The sequence below is a fragment of the Anas acuta genome, chromosome 12, assembly GCF_963932015.1.
Source record: "Anas acuta chromosome 12, bAnaAcu1.1, whole genome shotgun sequence".
NCBI classification, from domain to species: Eukaryota; Metazoa; Chordata; class Aves; order Anseriformes; family Anatidae; genus Anas; species Anas acuta.
The window spans coordinates 5,288,378-5,305,031 of record NC_088990.1 but is presented as its reverse complement, the minus strand read 5'-3'; the positions used below and the strand labels follow the sequence as shown (position 1 = coordinate 5,305,031).

At 38.8% G+C, this 16,654-nt stretch overlaps 1 long non-coding RNA gene across 1 annotated transcript in view; it reads left to right on the top strand.

The window, feature by feature from the left end:
• The first annotated feature begins 1,529 nt into the window (after window positions 1-1,529).
• Window positions 1,530-16,654, top strand: part of LOC137863263 (uncharacterized) — a 70,417-nt gene continuing 55,292 nt past the window's right edge. The window contains exon 1 of the long non-coding RNA XR_011100807.1: window positions 1,530-1,728. This is a non-coding gene — a long non-coding RNA (uncharacterized lncRNA). The remainder of the gene's footprint in view (window positions 1,729-16,654) is intronic.

Genomic DNA, 16,654 nt, shown 5'->3' with positions numbered 1-16,654 from the left:
GTAGTTAATTTCCCAAAATGCAGGTTTCAGACTAGCCTAGATTGCACGGCCCATTGCAGGAACAGCTTATTTTAGCCCATGTTTTACATCCATATTTCATTTTGTGGGGCTTCTTTGGTTGTATGTGTACGGACTAGCTAAAGTCTGCAAGAGAAACAGTCTGTTGCTGCTGGATTGGATTTCAAGAGTGAGTCTTGTATGAAATGAAATGATGAGTACTGCTTAAAGATACTTGCAGACTTTTAGTTGCATGAAAGAATGAGTATCCTTCCCTTCCCCTTCAATATTCTATTGACTTAGCTCTTTTCTTCTTATCAGTAGTCTGCTTAATAGAAGAGGTGATTTTCTACCCTGACCACAGGTCTAAGAAGTCAATTTGTTTCAGTAGCTTTGATTACTTCCAGCAACCTGCCTCATAGAAATTCACAGCATCCAGTGAATTTCAGTAAAACACATCTTGGAGTATATTTATAGCATGTGATGTTGTAATTCTCAAATTAAAGCATCAGAGGCTATCTAAGAAGCATTTCCAGACAGGCAAAAACACTTAAAATGACAAGGGTTTGGTCATCCACCTAAACATAACATGACTGAAATACACATTTAGCAAATGTACCAACGACAGATGTTCTGCTAAAATGAAGACTGTGAACTGCATTAGGAGAAAGAAGTTCAGGTGTTACATAGTCTGCAAGTCAGTGAAAGTCCCTGTTAAAGCTCCCAGCAGGAGGCATCTTCCCCTGACTTTTCAGTTACCTCTTGCCCTTCATTTCCCTACCTGCAAGGGAGCCTGAAGGTGCTCACCCATTTGTGCAGCGTGCTTTTGAGGTTAAGGATGAAAAATGGGATGTTAGATAGCAGACACCACATAACGGTTTAAATTAGTAGAAAAGGCAAGCCTGAAGAGCTGCCACCCAGTTGTGGCAAATGAGATGGAGCTTAACTTCTTCCATCACAAAGTAATATCAGGTCATCTTACCCCAAAGGAAAGTAATAGGTGGATAGATGATCATTCCCAGCTGACACTATATTCCTAATACTGAATTTACATTCATCTAGCATTTGCTTGAAAAAAATTAAGACACTGTAGATTTGTACAGAAAACAAGAGAGAAAGCAGGAGATATAAAGCTAGCTTTCCGTTACTTAGTGTCTCCTCAGGTAAGCAAAAGTGTCTTTATAAGAGAAAGAAAAATCAGACTTTCTAAACTACTGCAGAGCATATGTATGAGGACTAATTGGTTAATATCTGCACATCACTTTGAAAATCCAAGCAACACTATAATGAGTGATAGAAAGGAGCATGAAAATGTTACCAGACAAACGTGTTATATCTATGAAGAAAAAGTGGCTGAAACAGTGAAATTCCAGAGACGTTTTCTGGGCTCCTTCTGCTTTGAGTAACATGAACACAATCTTCCTAATCCGCCGCTCCTGCTCTGACATTCCAGCCTCATGCATAGCCATTGGCAAACTTGGAACGTGCATCCGGTGCATTTTTTTGGTTGAAATGCTACATCTGGCTTAGCTGGCAAGTGTTACTACGCCTCTAGAAAGTAAGCCAAAGTGAAAAAAAAGGGAATCTTAACTACATGCAGGAAAGGATTACTGAAATATACTGTCCTCTTTGTTTCCTGGAAAACTGAAACTGCATTTATGGCCTCCGACCTTTGGAAAGATGGCCCCAGAAGAAAACCAGCTACCTAAGAGTTAATATATGCAACGTACTGTAAGTATTTTGTTAATTTGCTTATTAAAAACATGAAAAGCTTTTGCCTCTTTGACACCCAAACAAAAGGCAAGCAATTGGGAGACTTTTGACCTGAGCTTATCAGATGACTGGTGTAATGCTGTCAAACCTTCCCCACTGCATGCAAGTAGGGTCACATTTTAGAGGTGTTTATGACATTTTAAGGTTCATAACGCCTATCTTTGTCAACACGAGAATGATGCAGGTCAACCAGATGGGTTAATGAGGCCGAGCACATAAGGAAAAACATACAAAAGAGATGAATATCTAAATTAAAAATCACAATTTAAGCAACCTGTAAAGCAACCATGTTCTACCAAAAGCTAGAAATATTACAAGTCGCTCAAACTTGATCATAAGCTTTGGTGCCCACTGGCATAATGTTGACTTGGAAGTTGACTATTTTCGGTTGTGAGGCAGCATTAGGCAGCTATGAAAATCTGAGGATGAAAGTGTTGCGAAAAACTTCTTACAGCTCTTGCAATTTCCTTTCGCCCTTTTGGAGAGCAGGAATGTATATCCTCTTCTTAAATAACTCCATAAATAGCAGTTTCAATGTAGATTAAAAAAAAAAAAAAAAAGCCTTCCCAAACCACCCAAATGGCTTCACAGTTCAGTATGATCTTTTGGAAGACAAACCTACACTGATCTTAGATTTTGCAAGAAAAAAAATGGGCACAAACTCAGATCATTTCAAATTCATTTAAGAATATTTGCACCATATCCAAGCAACAGAGAAGTGAAAAACAACTAACATAGCACAGAAAACATTTGTAAAACCTGGAATACTGTCAAGATGTCATAGGCTACATCTACTTTCTCAAGGCAGTTGCAGCCACAGGGATAGATCAATAGGTTGTAGCAGTTGCTGCTGAGGCTTCTTTATCTGCTCTACAGAAGAGGTGGAGGGACAGGATTGTTTTAAACTTGATTTAGCCCAGATCTCAGAACTGAAATGTCCCAGCATTTGATTCCAAGCCATCTGGAGGTCTAGCCATTGGTTTAGCCTCTTATTTCCGCAGTAGGAGTTGAAGTACATTTGGCACTCGCCTGGATCAAAGCTTCCAGTTAAGTTTTCTCCAAACAGACACTAGGTTGTGTGCTACAAAACCACTCTATGAACTGCAGAGTAAATGGGACAGTCTGAGGGATTTGCCTCAAAACTGCATCACGGCTCTGAATCACAGCACTGATGTGGATGCAGTCATAAAAGCCTCCCAAACGGCAATTTAAAAATGAGCATCCCAGAGGAGACATTACTAGCAATTCCTGATTCAGTGATAAGCCTGTTTTTCAGGCTGGAGATTTTTTCTCTAATAGCTTGATCTTCTGAATGCATATATCCTAAAACACTGGCCAGTGTGTCATTAGCATCTAGGCTAAGCAAAGGGTCTGAAATCATTTGACTTTTCATTCCAAATTTCAGTCCACTGGGTTTTTTCTTCATGGTAAACATCAAATAAAATACACAGGGAATAACAATATTCTCTGTGCAAATATTTTAGGGATTTTACATATATTAAACACACATGTATGTACATACACAGACCACACTGGAGGGCTGGAAAGTATACAGCAGTATGACATGCAAGCATTTTCTCTGCTGGGAAAACATAATGGAATATAAGTATACAGAGATTCTTCCCTTTCTGCTATACCAATGCTTCTAAACATTCATGAAAAGACTCTTAAATTTAAACTACTAAACACAGCAATATTTTGATCAATCAAAATCTGTAAAGCTCTCTGTATGAATGAGAAATGAGATTTTCAGAGAAACTGGGTGAAACCCAGTCAGGACAGGAGAAAGGTACTATGAAAAGAGTTGCCATGATAAAAACAAGACATATATATATATATATATATATATATATATATATTTTTTTTTTTTTTTTCCCCAGCAAACACCCGTGCTTCATGACAATTGAAAATTCAGAGAGATTGTTTTAATCCCAGGTTCGGTGGTGGTTGCTTGTCTGATAATTTTCTTTTTTCTATTTTTTTTTTCTTTCAAGATAAAGGCATTATTATGATGGTATTATTATAATGATTGTCTTAAAAGCTTTCTTATTCCCACCCAGCACTTTCACAAATTCCTTCCCTTTCCCCCCAGCATTAGGGCTTCTTGGATTTTTTAGCATTATTTCAATTATTTGTAAGAAAAACAAAATGTCATTACATACAAGTTTTCCCTGACAGAAGTTGCAGAGCTTTTGGTCTATAATCATTGCTTAGCTAAAGAAATGCCAAAAATAAAAACAGAGCCCATCTTAAAATAATAATAATAACTTCTAGTTAGTTTGATCATATGTGTCTAAGCTATTTTTCAGCATTTTTTTGATGATGAAGGTATCTGCATGATACCTTCTGAGATAACAACAGATGCACAGAGAGGGAGATGTAGCTTTGAGCTCAGCATTAGCACAGACTTCTCTACATAAATTTAGACATTTGCTACTGTTGTCCATGGTAGAGTACAGAAAAACCTCGCAACAGGAGGCAGGTTCCCTCTTGCTTCATTCTCTCCCATAGGTCCCCAAAGACAACTGAGGGAAACAAAGATGAAAGTGTACCCACGTTAGAAGAGTTAAAAGCAAGACTTAATTTTGTCACCTTTACCCCCTCACGTGTAACCTGGCTCTATCATTTCCTACACTAATATTTGTCATAGGCACCTCTACACATGCATGTTATTAGCTATTACCAGCATCCCAATGATTTCTCTGGGATCACAAGTAATGACTAAGATGGATGGGTACACCTACACATGCCAAACAAATTGGTACCAAAGACATATACTAACAATTTTTTCTAGTCAAGAAGGAGGGTCAAGCAGGTATCAGTCCTGATAAGCCTAAATATTCATGCCCATGTTTCTGTCCGGATTACTGAAAATGTTTCTCCATGAACAATTTTTTTTTTTATTATTATTATTTAATTTCTCTTTCACACAAAGCAAGCTCAAATGGATGATTTTTAATTATTTACTTTTGTGAATTTTGTATGTGCATGTTGGGCATTTTCAGAGCACAGCCTGAATGATATCAAACAAGGCTGACCGTCACAAAGTGAGATTAATACAGACCGGTGGAAAGGTATGGAAATTCACCGAGTTAATGGTGAAAGAGACCATATGTCCTCTGACACCTTGACTTGATGGAATGCCTCTCCATAAATGCTTCCTTAATGCATCCCGTTGTGCCTAGGTGTGGGATGACGTATGGTCTGCCTCTGTCCTTTCATGAGCTTTCATCCCTTTCATTTACAAGCCGTGTGTTCTTATAATGAAGATTTTTCTGTTCACCAGAATATTAAAAGAGGGCAATTAGGGGTAATTGTTCAAAACCTTTGTTAGACGCACTTGCAAGTCTATGCGTAATATTTGGATATTGGCAACTAGTTCTAGGGAAAGAATGGGAATGGTTTTGACAGGGTCTTTTGTAAATCAAAATATAAATCTTCTTCCTTCCCTTTTCTTTCCAGTAAGGTTCAAAACATTTGCAAAGATGATTACTATTTTACAATCTTTTCTAAACACCTTATCCTCCTATATGTTCTGATAACAGGAGTTGCACGTTTCTTTATCAGGGCAAAATTATTTCTAGTAGTATTATTTTTATTATTACAATCACCCTCAGTCACTTCCACATCCATAACAGTAGGGCCTAAATAAACAAGCAATATACAGCGAGACGTGGTCTCTGCTTCAAAATGTTTATGATCTAAATTAAGACAAGACACAACAAGTGAGTATAACAAATGTTCAACACAGATTCAAAATGTAAACATACGGTAGATAGGAAAATGGCCATAAATTCCTCTATCAAAGATAACACCTCTCAAAGTCTCTCAGTCTCTGTAACATGAAACATGTCAAGCGAAACGCACATAGGGAGGGGAATGCACATGTTGGTGTTGCTGCTGAAAATTAAAGGAGAAACTAAAGCAAACTAAAAGCTTTTTTTTTATTTTTTTTTCCTGCTGTTCAGGGAAAATGTACAGGCCTAAGAAAATGAAATATACGAATGATTGTGATTCACAGAGTTCGGATTATTCTGATATGGACAATCACATTTTGAAGTTGTAGCATACACTAAAACAATAAATACAAAAATGTGTATGTATGTGGCTGTTCTTTAGTTTTATGTTATCTAACATAGGAAAGACATCTGGAGTGTTGGTTTTATTGTTCTTTTATTGCTTTATTGTTTTGTTTAAAAAGGTAATATTGTCTAGTTTGGCTCTGGTAGTAACTACAAGCATAACAAACTGTGACCTTTGATTAGGGCAGTGGATCTGGACGCATGGGGCACCTAGGGAAGGGACACTTTTGAACACCTATTAAGAGCTGCTTTGGAGCTGTGCTCTGAGTCAAACACATGGGCAATGCAACGAGCCAGTGTCTAAACTCTCCCCAGCCCCCCTCATGCCCAACTTCAGCACCTGGACATATTCAGCTGGTCAATCCACAGCTGGGTCCCTATTTCACCCAGCTAGTACAACACACTTAATGTTTCTATCTACACATCAAGGCATTTGCTGCAATGAAACTCAAAGGTCACATCCAAAGCTGGCCTCAGTAAACAAGCTCAGAGGATGTCAGTGCAGGTACAGTACTTTGCTCCAGTGGGTGGTTTGGGCCATTTGCTTCTGCGTGAGTCCCCTCTGAAGGTCTTGGAGAAGGTGGCTGTCCCGTGACCACCCCTCCCTCTCGCCCTCTCCCTTGCCTGGCGAACAAACATAAGCCTCATAATCAATAATTACAAAGTCAGATTTACCAACAGGTAATATTCAGGCACACAGGTTCAAAATGTAAACATAATATAGGAAGCAAAGCAGCTGTAAATTTATCTCCTGAAGATAACGACTCTCAAAGTCCCTTTTGCATACTTAATAAAATAAAGCATGCTGAATGCCAAAGGGATTGTTTAGCAGCCTACACTGAGTTGAAAATACTCAGGCTGCCTGGGCTTGTTTTGGATAACCAGCAGGCTTCCCCTGGACCTTCTTCCTTCCAGATGAACTAGAATGAGCCTCCCACAGTTTCCAGCGAGAGCTCACTTAGTCGAACCCCTAGCTGCCTGGTCTTTGTTGCACTGGATATTGAGACTACAGACTCGGCAGCTTTTTTACTACAGGGATTATTTCTGCTCTTGGTTTGGACTAAATTTCCCCTCTGCTGTTACTGGGTGCTCTGCTGTGAGGCAATTCTTTGCTCAGCTTCCCTGACCTGCCTGCTAGCAGCCATTACTGGACAGCATTTCATATATAGATATAAACCCCACTGTGCAAAATACTCTATTCATCCAGGGAATGGCATGCTATTTGTTATTGATAAATATCAATATTATCATCATTAGCAGAGCAGAAAAAATTACCATTATTATCTTTTTAACTGCCTGCTCGTACAAAGAGAGTTGGTTTGTTGGTTTGGGTTTTTATTTCTTTCTGGTTTTGAACTCTATTATGAAAAGATTGTAAAGGAAATAAGGAAGAAAAAAGAGCTCTATGCTGTATGAAAAACTACATTCAGTGTCTACAAACAAATTAAAATCAGATATGGAAAGAAGTAGCTCCCACAAGAGAGGATTAATGAATATACGCACTGGCCCAAGTTCTGCCCTTAGGTGAAGTCAATGAAAAAAGCAAGTGCATATTTTTGGCCCATTACATCTTTTCTTACAATGTTTTCTTAATATAAACCCTAAACCAGGGACCAGATCAACTCCAAAATCTCTCAAGTTTTCTCCTGAGCAATATGAAATCTTATGGAAAATGATTTCTAATATCACAGAAAAGAGAACACATTCAGTACAACTGGGAACACACATTTCACACAAATGAAAGAAATAATCCTGTTCATTCTAATTGGAGAATATTTTTCTGGGGCAGTGATTTTGTCAGCTGTAAAAATGATTAATGCTATAATTCAGCAGGATACTTAAGCACATGTTCAGTCAATTCCTATTCAGCAAAGCATTTAAATACTTAACTTTACGCACATGCTCAGGAATCCCAGTATGTGCTTATGGGCCAGATATGGACACACACAGCATCAAACGACAGAGAGGAGCTGAGATGGTCACAGGTGTGACAGAGTGATTGCTGCGGGAGTTTGACCCCTACCTTCATCTCACTATGAGATGCTCTACGTGTCCTGTGAAACAGGGTTTGACTGTTGAGCAGAGCGCAAGGTGATATTTTTGTTACAGACCCAATAATGGAGTTTTCAACACCATGAGCAGCTTGCGTCTGCAGGCGCACAATGCCACCCCCTTCCCACGTTGCTCGAAGAGATGCAGGCAGCCTTGCTTTGCCTCTGGCCGCAGGCAGAGCCCCGGCAGGCTGGATGCGTGCGACGGGGAGGAGATCACACATGCTGCAAGCACAGGCATGAGGAAACACATTTCCATCTCTTGATAGGGGACATGTGCAGACAAATGCCTGTGGCTGCAGTGACAATGCGATGTAAAACAACAGGAATTGTGCATCCCCTATGGAAAGATACTATTTGAGGAAAGCACAGTTAGCAGCGAGATCCAGGCAGGAGAGGCTGTTGCTGGAGGAGAGGAAAATCCCCACCAATGCAGACAGAGTGGAAGCAGAAAGGCAGAGCTGAAGAGAAGATGACCACGCATGTCATTAGGCAAACTGAAACCTGGACCATCCAGAGAAAGAGCTAGAGCAGTGGCAAATCTATTTGCCATACTGACTGATGGCAATTACCTTCTTGCCCAGATGTCCAGACAATTGTAACATTCCCACATCTAACCAGATGGATCCAAATGTTTCACTGTTGGTGGGTGGCTTTTTTTTTTTTTCCCCCGGTTTTATTAAACCAATATAGGCGATTCAAAACCAGGAGTCTTCAGTGTGAAAAAGTAACTGTATTCAACCTAGAGCTGGAAATCAGACAATACAGAGAGAGCAGCCACAAACAACATAAGGGAAAAAAACAAGACTTCAAAAAGGATAAGCAGTTTTTACAAAAGCAGGAGAGAAAAATACATTTGCCACTGACCACCATAAAAACTTTAGCGTAGAAAGGCGGGAAACAGACTGATGTTTTGTTATAGGGTATTTTTTCCCCCTGTTGTTCAGACATCTGTTGAAATTGGAGCTGAATAAATACTTTGGATTAAAGTTATACAATCTAAGCATTTCACTACATCTTTTTGGATTTTTGAGGAACAATAATGCTAAACAGTGCTGTTTTCTCTTAAAGTGTGCATATCCATAAGTATAAAATTAGAAACCCTCTGATTTCTTTGCATATTTATTCAGAGGTCACTGATGGTGTCTCTAAATCTTACTGTGAGTAGAACTATAGAGCTCTGTAAATGTACAAATGTACAAATCTGTAAAAGCACAAAGGTTATCAATCACTATTCTAACAGAAGATCTGTAGACAAATTCCTTACATTTAATGCCACAGCATTGTAGTGAAGACAAAGCTGCATTTTCCCTCTGATAGGTTTATCTCAAAGTGGCCAATTGGTCCTAAAAAAATTCTTTGTATTAGAAGTACAACTCAGCTCTAGCTTTTTAATAAAAACTAGAAAAACAGCACCTGTAGGTAACTCAGATAAAATGCAGCATGAAATTTAACTCAGTAGATTTCTGCATGAAAAGCTCAGCTACACATTCAGGATGGGTGGCCCAAGTACAGATGCACATAGAAATGTTTGTCTTTGACATGCCTGATGAAACACCAGGAATGAATAATTTCTCAGTACCTGGGGAAACAAAAAAAAAAAAAGGTGCAAACTGCACGGTTTTAAGGGAGCAGCTACAGGTTAATAAAGTGTGTCACTGTTGTAGAGACTTTGCAAAGTACAAAACCTATTCTCTAAACGGTGTCTAATCTAAACGGTGGAAAGGGTCAGTTTCTCTTTTCTTTCCCCCACCACTGAAAATAAAAATACTGTTTCACAAAGGAGAAATAAAAGGCGTAGGCATATTTTTAGTAGTTGTGGTCAAACTTTAGGAATTATAACTAAATAACTTCAAGAAAATTTTTTGAGTTTGATTTTCAAAGCCAGTCTTTCAACTTTGAAAACTATATATAACCTGGAAGTACATGTATATCTAAAACTCTTCTAGGATAATAACCAAGAGGTTAAATAAGACAGAAAACAATGCAAAAACTATGCAAATACATAAAATTAATCTGCTATAGAGCAGCTTTTCTATCCTTTCATTAAAAAAAGCCATTTGACATACAAAAAGTTACTTATGTCAATGAGGGGAAAAAAAAAAAAAAGAATAGGTGTATTAAACAGAGCAAGAATAAATTAAGTGGGAAAAATACAGTCAGAAAAATCTTGGAAGGGACAGGATGGCCATCAATGAGAGAAGCAGCAAAGGATGCAAGAAGAGCAAGCGGGGCACAGTAGGTCAGCTGGGAGGAAGATTGGAGGGACAAGAGAAGAGGAGAATGGGGTATGATTTCCTAAAGGGAATATGGAAAAAGCACAACAAAACGTCTTTGTTTCAATTTTATTTTAAAACCACCATCACATCTATGTCACCAGTTAGCACACCCTTACAACTCAAACTGGCTCTGCAAGTTTTTCACTCCTTTCGACTGTGTTACTGTGCTGTACTTAAAACCAGTTTTTCCTGTGGTCAACAGAAAGTCAATGAAAAAGAACAATACAGCTCTGATTGCATTTTTGGTCTGCACTTGATAACACTGCTTGAATAAATTTGCACAAAATCATTTCTGGCTTACTTCTCTGTTCATACATGCATACGAGTTAATGACAAAAAACTGCATCATTAGCGGACCTATTAGTAGTTGTCCAGTTCTTCATGATTTTTATTATAATTTTACTATCCTATACTGATAAAGAAATCACTCAGGGCAATATCAGGTATACCCAAAACCTACTTTAACTGGAGATACCTTCCTGAAGTCCCATTAGCAAGATGAGTGGTGAAAAAGATTTTTGCAGGAGAGCAATTCATGTCAGAGATTCAGAATATTGAATGCATTTTTGTCATGTTCACTGAACTTGCAATTAACTAGTATCTTAAGAAGACCAATCAGTCTTTTTGCCCCCTTCCATCTTGCAAGTATCCAGGTAGAGTCAGGGAGTTTGTGCAGACTTGTATCAGAACTCTTTGCAGAAGTGTTTCTCTTAATATATTTGTTAATATAGGCAAGAACTTTACAGAGCCTGCAAAAACACTTAAAACTATAGCAAGTTCCACTAAAACTTAGGAAATATTTCTTTTTCCCTTATACTGCTCATCACTGTGTGTCCATCATTCATTTCTCTCTTGCCCGGTGCCGGGAACGCCTTCCGCTCTCCCTCACTCTGCATTTCAGGAGTGTATGCCAAAGTACAGGGCTTCATACAACACCTCTATTTTTAGCACTTAGCTGCTAGTCCTCTTTGCATTTTCTGTGCAAGATAACATCATTTCCTAGAGTTTTGATATGGGTTTGTTACTATTTCCAAACTGATGAACATGACTAGGATTGGTGGAATCACCTGTGAATAACACAGACTGTAATTTTTGGCATTTGCCGTAACTGAGCAGTTATTTACAGATATTTTTTTCCATTATGAGCTAGCTGTGAGTACACCTGCGACATTAGCAGATATATGGTTTGCTTGCTGTGCCAGTTACAGGAGGTAGCAGTTAAACCATGCAGCACAGCAGTTTTAGCTTGTTTGCACTTATTTTCCCGCCAGTCCCAACTGGTTTAGTAGTCTTCTCACATGTAATACTTTTACAATTCCATTTTCAAGGCAAATCCTGAACATTAATCAAGTGATCCTTACACAGCCACTGTCAAGGATCATTATCCCAGTTCTCCATGTTTATACACAGATGGAGAAGCAAATAAAAAGCCTGAAATCTCAGCACAGTGTTAGGTCCCTTTGAACTACCAGGCTGGCAGTGTCAGACCGGACTCTGGCCCTATGGGGTCCAGGGCGTAAGGACCCTTCTGCATGCCCACACAGCAGTATACCTCCAACATCTGCGGGTCCTGCACCTCAGTGGTGGGAGCAGAGCTCTTCCTCTGCCACACACCTCTTTCGTGGAGACGAAGAGCTGTTCACACTCAGCCCAGCATCAAAACATAAAGTTGTCTGATGCAGGACCCTCTCCCGAGGTTAGACTCAGGACACAGAACCCTGTGGGATTCTTCCCTTTAATAGAATTGTTTTGCTGAAGAATATTTGAGGGAAAGTCCTGTAAGCCACTCTGACAGCTATTGCCCCTTTCTACACATTAAAACCCAGGTGCCCCTTGTCCCCCGTGCCCTCTCAGATACCACTGTCCAAAACAATCTCCTGGAGGATAAATTCTTCAAGAATAATAGACTTTAAAAAGACCATGAAGATAAAACTTTGTAAAGAAGGAAGGAAAAATCAACAATGGGAAACTGCCCTATCTAGGTTAAATACATATTTTGGTATACATAGTATTTACGCAATAGAGCCTAATGGCTTCTTCAAAAGCCATTAAGGTGTATTAAGTAAATACATAATTTGGTACGTGAGCTAATTTTGAAAGCACATTATTCTGTTTACAATACATTCTTTCAGGTCTGAAATCTACTTTTCTGAAGTGCCTGAAGAGTGACTCACAAATGGATCCTTAATCCACAGCAAGGAAATCACCTCCTAAAACCAGACCGTCTGTCTAAAAGTTTACATAGATGGTTGGAAAGAAAAGAGAAAAGAATCCAAATGAAATATTAACCAGCTGAGTGCTCTCCAGTGTACTGAGTCTATGGGATAAAACATACCACTAGTGATACTCTATCCACCTAATACAGAACATGCCATCTGAAATACCACTGCATGTGAGGGCCACATGTGAGGGCATGCACTCAGCTACAGCAGGAGAAGGGTTAGAGGACTGCTGCCTTTCAGAGTGAAGTAAAATAAATTAAATGAAAAGTGATGTTTCAGGAAAGATCTCATTTGTATTGGATAGTATGGGAATCGCTGCAATAAATGACAACAGCAATTCCTTTCTAGGGATTCATCCAAACTAAGATTGCAGATCCAAATACTCAAACTTTCAAAAAGTTTGGATCTAGGTCTGAATTTTTCTGTTTAGTTCATCTGTAGTAATAGCAAACATACTGTATGTCTCTTACATGGAGCATTGTCTACTGATGCTGAGATCTCCATGAGCCTTCTAACTTTTTTTTTATTTTATTTTTTTGAGGGCAAGCCGCAAATATCCTTTCTTCTATGATGTGCACTTTGCAGCAGGAATTCTCATCTCATGATGAGTGTGAACATCATTATGAACGTACAACTTGCCCCAATTCCCAGCTGTGCCCAATGATTTAAATGTCAAATAAATATTAGAATAATCCATGTGAATTTCTGGGACTTCTTTCTGCTGACAGCATCACACATGGCAGTAGATTGTAGAGTGAAGATGAGCAACTAATCAATCCCTATTTCTTGACAGAGGGGAGCAATATTTGTTTTTGAAAGCCATGATGTGAACTAAGAGATAAAATTTTAATCTCCCGATCTGACTGAGCACGGGTTTGGGAGCCAGGAAGTTCTGTGCTCCGAATCCAATTATCCAGAAATATTGACCTGTCCTCTCATACAGATGACTCTAGCTATCTATCCTAAAACTTATCACGATAATTTCCGATGCACCAACGTACTATTTTTTCCATTCTACAGATGGGAAACTGAAATAGAAAAAGATTAAATAACTTGCATCAGGTCAAATAGGAAGTTGTTAGAGGATCTGGGAACCAGATTACCTCAGTGTATCCTCACTACCTTGATCGTGGGGCATTCCTCCAAAAGGCCATGCTGGTAACAAAACCATATTAAACCAGATGTGATTAAACTCAATATAAATGATACATACTAATAAAATATATTTCTTTGTCTGAGAAACAGGATAAATTTAAGACAAGGAATGGGGTGGGAGGCCTAGATTGAAGGAATAATATTCAATGTTAAGAAAATGAAGTCGTAAAATCTTTGTCAAGCATTGCTCAACTCTTCAAACCATATGGAGCATGACTGCTGGGCTTCATATAATGCCCCAAATGTTTTTCATTTTCTATTCCACCGTTCACAGCAAAGGCACAGTGCTGTAATCCCATCCTTCCGTTAACTACCAATTGTTTCTTTTGCCAACCTTTTTGCTTTAAAATATCATTTTTTATGAAGGATAATGTTATATAGTGGAAAACTGTAAAAATTTTATGGATAGCCTTGGTGCTGAGAAAATGCATTCTTTCAACAGTTTTATTATATATATATTTTTTTGTACATTACACATTTACAGGGTTTTCTCCATTGTATATATGTGTGTTTTATAGTTCATTCTAGACAAAAGGCATTATGTTAACAGTCCTATCATTTAGAACTTTAATTCACTATTATGTTTTTACCTTTCTGTGAAAAGAATTATATTATTTTTTTCCTCCTTGGAAATGCTCACTGTTGTTAATAACAATAATGGGTGATCCTAAAAAGGTTTAGGTGTGAGTAATCACTCAACAGTTCAAATGTGTCTTTAAGCTTCAAGAACAACGGTGGAGATACATCAGATGGGATCATTTAACTCCAGTATAAGGCAGGCTTGCAAGTTGTGTGCCCTCAGTCGAACGTTAACCAGTCTCCCAGTCCCTGTGCTTCTCCCATGTCACTTCAAGCATTTGTTAAAACCACCTCTACCTCTTGTGACATTCATTCACAGGTAAATCAAGAAGAAACGTGCTCATATCAAAGGAATGAAACACACTTACTTCAACTTTAAGAGACACCTATAAACTTGCTTTTGACATTCCTTCCTACTAACCAGCCCGGTCCACTCTATTAAAGACTGCCATTTCTTTGCTCTACATCAGGCCTCAAGCCTTTAAATGTCATCCTGGACTCCAGGGGTCTACTTGTAACCTCTGCAAGGTTCACATGCACGCCACTGCATCCCCCACCCTTCTTTGAAGTCAAACCCAAGGCACCAATGATGTCTGATGCCACTTCTCTTTCCCCCGTGCCCTGTTGAACAGTCCAGTCCAATGCAACATGAGCCCGTGCAGGCATTCAAACTGGTCACAGAGCAACCTAGCCCAGATACAGTTAGGTCACTACCGTTAGAGCAAAGCCAGAAGATGGGAAAATGAGACAACAGAGGTCTGAGAATGCCAATTAGAGAGAGTGACCTCCCGAAAGCCTTGTGTTATCTGAGTTCTTCAGTCAAACCATTTTGAAACTTTCACAGTGATTAATGGGGTCCAATTTGAGAGGAAAATTAAGAGCAAGTATCTTTTTATGGCATGGGATTTTGATATGAAATGGTCCTTAAGTTTTCAAGCAGCTAATCACATTCACAAGTAATTAAATACTGTGACTTGTCTTCTTTCTATTTGTCATAAATTGATATTTGCAGCAACAAAGAATAATTGCTATACTTATATGATTGCGAGTTATTTTTAACTGGCTCCATTGTTCATTGTCTTTCTTACATGCTAGTTAATGGGAAGTCCCTGAGCACCTTCCTTCCCCCTCCAGCAGCAAAGAAGTCCATGCAAAACAGTCTTGGCAGATAAACTCTTGTTATTTTATTTTTTTATGAACACCTAAGGGAAGCAAAGGACTTTTTGATCAGAAGAAACAATGAAGCCCTAGAATCAAAATATGACTGAAGTCAAACAGATCGCTGATATATGGAGGAAGCATACATTCATACCAACTTAGATGTACTTGATTTGAGGCTAGTTATCTTGAATTATTCACACAATAGTCTGAGGAAAAATCTTCATCAGTCCAGAGTATAAATTCATGCACATAACCTTAAAAATCATTCAAGCTCCATCTCAGAAATCTGAAAATATTTTTTACTGTATCACAGCTTAAAACTTTTCACCTTTTACCACCGGGTCTGGGTAGCAACTTTTCTGCTACTGGGCCATGAAGGACACTGGGGCATGGAGAAGAGGCTTGTCCAAATGCACAGACAATTCAGTTATTTGAGTTCCCCACTAGTTATTCCTGCTAGCTTTTATATGTTGAGTCACTCCACCCTTCTGGCATGCTTCTGTTATTTCAGAAAGGACAAAGGATGTCCTGAATCCAGACAGAGACTTCATCACAAGGGAATTCTCTCCCTCCTTTCTCTTTCACCTGAGTGTCTAGGGTTTTAATTAGTAGGAATGTCTCAACAGTAACACACAAAGGTTCTTCTCAGGAGGACATATCTTATCTTCTCCACCTTTGTAACTAAGTAGTTTGGAACAGAAGGATGCAAAGATATTATGAAACTGATGTAAACCAAAATCAGCGTATTCCACTCCAATCCTCTGGTTCTCCAGATATCAACAAAGTGTTTCTGCATGCATGAACTGATGATCTGCCATTCCTCGCAGGAGGGAATCAGGTTGCCTGCTTACACAAGGCCACAATAACTCAATGTCAGACTCCCCCAGAGCAAACACTGGCCTGAAGAAGGCTAATGCAAGAACTCAGAAGATCATTTTGAGTTCTCATATAAATAAATACACCTTTTGTGACTGAGTTTTTCTACTCAGTTTATGCACGCGCGAGCTATACCTTATGTTGATACGTGGGGATCATTCTGCCTGATAAACAGTTTCATGCCATAATCTGACCATACAAGACTCAAACACAAAGGTATGAGACACCAATCAGATTTCCTGTCTAAATGTGGCCAGATATCAAGAAAAATTCCAGATAAAGGCAAAACCCAAAATTTCCATTTTCACCAGAAAAGACTTTTACTACTCAAGATAGACACTAGCTATGTATTCACATCATTGTAATAACAGGAGTTAAAAACTGTGAATGCTCATAGCAAACTGCTGTCAAATAACCTACAAGCCAGATCAAAAATTATTTAACTAATAATTTGGAATGACAAACAGAACTGAAAAAAG